This window comes from Thalassophryne amazonica, chromosome 6 (assembly GCF_902500255.1).
Source record: "Thalassophryne amazonica chromosome 6, fThaAma1.1, whole genome shotgun sequence".
In the NCBI taxonomy this organism is placed as follows: Eukaryota; Metazoa; Chordata; class Actinopteri; order Batrachoidiformes; family Batrachoididae; genus Thalassophryne; species Thalassophryne amazonica.
This window is the reverse complement of record NC_047108.1, coordinates 71,097,088-71,103,344: the sequence shown is the minus strand read 5'-3', so window position 1 is coordinate 71,103,344 and position 6,257 is coordinate 71,097,088.

Below are 6,257 nucleotides of genomic sequence, written 5' to 3'. Positions count from 1 at the left end.
ACGCAGTTGTGCGATCTGACGGTCACACCACCCAAATGAGCGCTGTTCCACATGACACGGTGTAAGTCCTGTGGTGCGCCGGCAGGACATGTGCGCGGGGCCGGCTGGACGCCGCCAGCAGATGTGGACATGATCAGGACACACTGCTTCTCATTCATGCCATTTCATGACTGTATGTCAGTGACCATGGGTCATCTACAGAGGAACAGACAGATCATATTTGTATTTTCCACTTGATAAATGCGGTGTTTTAATATGGTGCGCATTTTTTTTTAAAACTGGTCCATGTTCTTTCTAATATCAGGGAGTTTCCAGCTTTCACAGGACAGTGACAGTAGCTCGGTGGTAAAGTTTCTGACTGGAAATCAGAGCTTTTGGAAGGTGTGGGTTCGATTCCCGTGGTGACATGTAATTTTTATTTATCACATCGCGCTGTGAAAAGCTGCTGTGTTCGCGCATGCATGGAACCGTAGCAGCATGTATTTATTTATTTATTTTTTCTTCACAGCGGCTGGTTACACATCATGCAGCTGCTGGCAGTGTTCCTGCATGCACGAACCGTCACACCGGCATCATGCACGCCTGCCCGTCGGTGCGATGTTTCGTGGTACGCTCATACAAGCTCTACCGCCATGAGTCACCCTGGAGTTGTATGTATTAGCCCTATGTGTGAAGGCGGAACACAAGCCATCAATCGCCTGTTAGGCTAGTCTTTTAGTCACCCATCCAATGGACTAAAATCTTGCCATGGCTGAAAAAATTAGGTAGGTGGAGGCCAGTCATAAGAAGGTGACTGACCCAGAACAAGGTCCCCAGAACATGACCTTGTGCATTAAATAAATACAAGCAAAACTCTGGACACCAGTCATGAGAACATGATATGTATCTCTGAGCACCAAATCCAAGTAGTGACTGAAAACATTTAGAATGTAGAAAAAGAATCGCTCTGTATTTACTTTAAAACTGAAAACAGTCATGCATCTTTGATTTTCACTCAACACTGAACAAACACTACAGTAACTTCAACAACAAAAATATACAACATGAATTCACAGGAAATCCTCCAAGAATTCTAAAAATGGATTCTAAATTTGCATTAAACTGTCATCCAGAGGGGACTATGATTGATTTTTTTTGGCATGAACATCATTCTGATGCACTACAGATATAGACCAGAAAAGCCAAATACTGACATGAAAGATCTCATAACATTTAACATAGATGTGAATAAAATCATGATATACTTACAGGCATAGTTAACACTGGATCCCAGTTGCTGGGGGGCAGCCAAGTTGGCAAAGCATACAGATCAGCAATGTAAATGCTTTTCCCCGATAAAGTGTTTGGAGAACCTATGTTGTCATATGATTAAAATAGAGGGAAAATCAGTGTACCACATTAATTTTAACTGCAATAATGACTGGGCAATTCATTACATCAATGCCAACCAACTGTTTCCAGTCTGAAAAACAAACACATAGGAATACGTTCTATACAGGACAAAAATATCCTAGAAACTGTTTTTTACCTTGACCTAACCACAACACAAACTTGTAAATTTACAAATTTTTGGACTTCATCCACAGTGCATTAACTTTGCGAACATGAAGCGATTTTCCACCTGTGTGTCTTTGGATGTGGGATGAAGTCAGAGCACCCAGAGAGAACCCACGCAAACACGAGGAGAACACGCAAACTCCACAGAGAAAGGCCACAGGTGGGAATCGAACCCATGACTTTGTCACTGTGAGGCAACAGTGCTAACTGCTAAGTCACCGTGCTGTGAAACCCATTCAGTGGTTTCCATTTGAAAAATTTACTGAAGAGTTGTGGTAGATGTCTGAAATACTTAAAAACATGTTGAGCAGAGTCAGTCTTCTTAAAGTTGGACTGCATTAAACATTGTCAGTCTAATGATTCTGGATGTTCATATAGGTTTTGGATAATTTATTATTGTTGATAATTCGGTTATATCATTTTAAAGGAGCAAAATTTCATCCTTATGTGCATTCCTACAGCGGTGTAGATAGATCAAAATAATAATTTTATGTATATACCACTTTCAGCATACAGTTGTATGCAAATGTTTGGGCACCCCTGATAATTTTCATGATTTTCCTTTATAAATCATTGGTTATCTGGATCAGAAATTTCAGTTAAATATATCATATAGCAGCCGAACACCCTGATATTTGAGAAGTGAAATGACGTTTCTAGTATTTACAGAAAGTGTGCAATAATTATTTAAACAAAATTAGGCAGGTGCATAAATTTGGGCACCCTTGTCATTTTATTGATTCGAATACATTTAGCACTAATTATTGGAACACAAAATTGGTTTGGTAAGCTCATTGACCCTTGACCTCCTTACACAGGTGAATCCAATCATGAGAAAGGGTATTTAAGGTGGCCACTTGCAAATGTTTCCCTTCTTTGCATCTCTTCTAATGAGTGACAACATGGGAGCCTTGAAACAACTCTCAAATGACCTGAAAACAAAGATTGTTCAACATCATGGTTTAGGGAAGGATACAAAAAGCTATCTCAGAGATTTCAGCTATCAGTTTCCACTGTGAGGAACATAGTGAGGAAATGGAAGACTGCAGGGACAGTACTAGTTAAGGCCTGAAGTGGCAGGCCAAGAAAAATCTCAGATAAGCTGAAGCGAAGGATGGTGAGAACAGTCATAGTCAACCCACAGACCTGCTCCAAAGACCTACAACATGATCTTGCTGCAGATAGTGTCTCTGTGCATCATTCAACTATACAGCGCATTTTGCACAAAGAGATGCTGCTGTTGTTGTTGTTGTTGTTCATTCGGCTGCTCCCGGTTTCGTTCGAGGTCGCCACAGCAGATACACCCAGATCCGCATTGGTAAATGGCACAAGTCTTACGCCGGATGCCCTTCCTGACGCAACTCCAGTTTTACCTGGAGAAACACACACAGCCGCTGGTGTTCCAAAGAGGTCTCCCATCCACATCCTCCTATCCCATCCATGTACTAACCAGATCCCGCTCTGCTTAGCTTCTGAGATCTGATGGGATCAGGCTGACACAGAGCAGACTGGCTGTCACAAAGAGATGCTGTATGATGCTGTAATGCAGAGGAAGCCTTTTCTACGTACACACCACAAACAGAGTCGCTTGAGGTATGCTAAAGCATATCTGGACAAGCCAGCTTCATTTTGGAATAAGGTGCTGTGGACTGATGAATCTAAAATTGAGTTATTTGGACATAACAAGGGGAGGTATGCATGTCTGAAAAAGAACACAGCATTCCAAGAAACACACTTGCTACCTACTGTAAAATTTGGAGGTGGTTCCATCATGCTGTGTGGCTGTGTGGCCAGTGCAAGTACTGGGAATCTTGTAAAAGTTGGGGGTCACATGGATTCCAGTCAATATCAGCAGATTCTTGAGACCAATATTCATGAATCAATGACAAAGTTGAAATTGCGCCGGGGCTAGATCTTTCAACAAGACAATGACCCTAAACACTGCTCAAAATCTACTAAGGCATTCATGCAGAGGAACAAGTACAATGTTCTGGAATGGCCATCTCAGTCCCCAGACCTGAATATTATTGAAAATTTGTGGTGTGATTTTAAGCAGGTTGTCCATGGTCAGAAACCAACAAACCTGACTGAGCTGGAGATGTTTTGTAAAGAAAAATGGTCCAAAATACCTTCAACCAGAATCCAGACTCTCATTGGAAGCTATAGGAAGCGTTAGAGGCAGTTATTTCTGTAAAAGGAGGATCTACTAAATATTGATGTATTTTTTTCTGTTGGGGTGCCCAAATTTATGCACCTGCTTAATTTTGTTTAAAGAATTATTGCACACGTTCTGTAAATCCTATAAACTTCATTTCACTTCTTAAATATTGCTGTTTGTCTGCTATATGATATATTTAATGGAAATTACTAATCCAAACAACCAATGATTTATAAAGGAAAATCATGGAAATTATCAGGGGTGCCCAAACTTTTACATACCACTGTATATTAGTTCTTGCCCAAGCAAGCACTAAACTCAGCATACATTGGATGAAGACATTTTTTTTCTGCAGCTTAGTGGGCGTCCAGGCGCACCCAGTCTACAACACAGGATGGCATAAAGAAGACATGATGGCAGACATTGACTAAGATGAATAATATCAGTGCGCACATTCCATTCTCAGCTCCTGATATTTCACAGTGAGTGTTTCTGTGGTCAAAACCTGCCATGTGTCAAGCCCCAGTGTTGGGAAGGTGTCGTAGCACGGACCCACAACAGGGGGCGCAAATGAACGGACAATGAGTAAGCCAAAAGGTAACAATTTAATGTTGTGATATTACACAACGAAACGTGTCTTAATCTCACAGTCAATAAACACCAGGTGAAGTGTGGGCAGGCTCGAAGATAGAAGATGCCCGACGAGAGAGAAGCCGCGTCCCACACGGCTTCCACCACCAACGGCCTGAAGAACACCGGAGCCGCCAAGTCCCGAGTCCCCAGGTGGCCTCTGTCTTCGACTGTCGACCCTGGTACTGCTGGCAGAAAGCAGAAATATGATGTGTGAGTGTGAGTCCGCACACTCAGTAATATATAGTCCAGATACCGTTAGGAGGGAGCACCTCCACCTCCAAATCACACACACTCGTGCAGCTCCTGTTTGTCCCTCTTCTGGGTCTTCACAGGATTACGGCTGCAAACAGACGTAAGTCACAGTTTAAATTCAGCAGAGAAATTACCTTGGTTCTGGTAGTCGATTTCTCGGCGGGGAGGTGGAGTTGCAGTCCGGCTTATATAGTAGTGTAGATGAGTGACAGCTGGAGTGATGAGTGACAGCTGTCACCTCCTCTGGGTCTGGCGCCCTCTCGTGCTTGGAGCCCGCACTCCAAGCAGGGCGCCCTCTGGTGGTAGTGGGCCAGCAGTACCTCCTCTTCAGCGGCCCACACAACACCCAGGCTGCTTTGAGTTAGTGTGCCTATGACGAGTCGAAAAAAATCACTCACGTGACTCATGGTGCCATCTTGGGTTCGGAGTTTGCTGTTAATCTATCTGCATGTAAATCCAGCTATTTTATTTATTTATTCGCTAAAAATGTCAGGTTGCTGTGCATTTGGAGGAACAAATAGACACCGCAAGGGCAGAAAGATCACTAAAGACAGATCACTTAACGGGAGCACAAATTCATTTGAATATATTCCGTGACGGGTTCCCCGAAATTAAAAGTGATGCGCGAGGGGGGTCTGGGGGGGGGTTATGGTTAGGGTTAGGGGAAGGGATAGGGTTAGTAGTAGTAAGATCAAAAAACCCCGTCATGAAAAATATGACTCATTTCGTGACGGGAGCACATTTTTTTTTTTTCTTTTTGTGGACGGAATGTACGGAACTCGGGAGAGGTCACTTAAAGTGATATTTTTTTCTGGCCATGATAATTTGTGCACACATTTTCCTTTAACAGAGCCCACAAATTAATAAAACGTGCTCTCAAATTAATAAAATGTGCGCACGTTTTCCTGGCCGTGATAATTCATACGCATGTTGTCCTTTAATTGAGCCCTTGAATTAATAAAACGTGCGTGCGTTTTCCTTTCGTTCAAAATGAACTCCATAACATGACCTAAATTGTCATCCTCACGACGGGGAGACGCTTCGCCCTCAGCATCCTTTTCAATGTGCTTAAATTCCAGATGATGCCATGCTGGTAGCTGGAGTTCTCTATATGTCCTTGTGTGCCCAAACCATGATGATATAACCTGACCAGATCCATTTCTAATGTGGAAATGTATTACGCTGTCTGCTGGTTTGTTGGCTAATAGCCAAGATTTATGTGTCAAGACAATATTGAGTAATGCATGTTTTACAAATTGTGGCCACGTTTAAGTAGATCGTGCCCTTGTTTTACTCAAACGATGCTTAAAACGTGCGCGCGATATAATAAAACGTGCGCACATTCTCTCCAAAACATTTTGCGATGACACTACCAGGGCTCCACAGGAATGTGACTCAAGTGCGTTGGAAAAAAGTAACTTTCACTGTGGATTTTGGAGAGAACGTATGCACCGCAGAAAGCTAGCTTTGGAAAGTTAGCTTTGGAAAGCTAAAAATCTTTGGAAAGCTAATAAGCTAACACCTTTGTATGCGCTGCAGGAAACTAGCTTAGGAAAGCCAACTTTGGAAAGCTAAAAATGTTGGAAAGTTAATAAGCTAACACCTTTGTTTCAGTTGTTTGTTGGCTTTCAAACAGTGTAGTTGGAGAAGTAAAAAA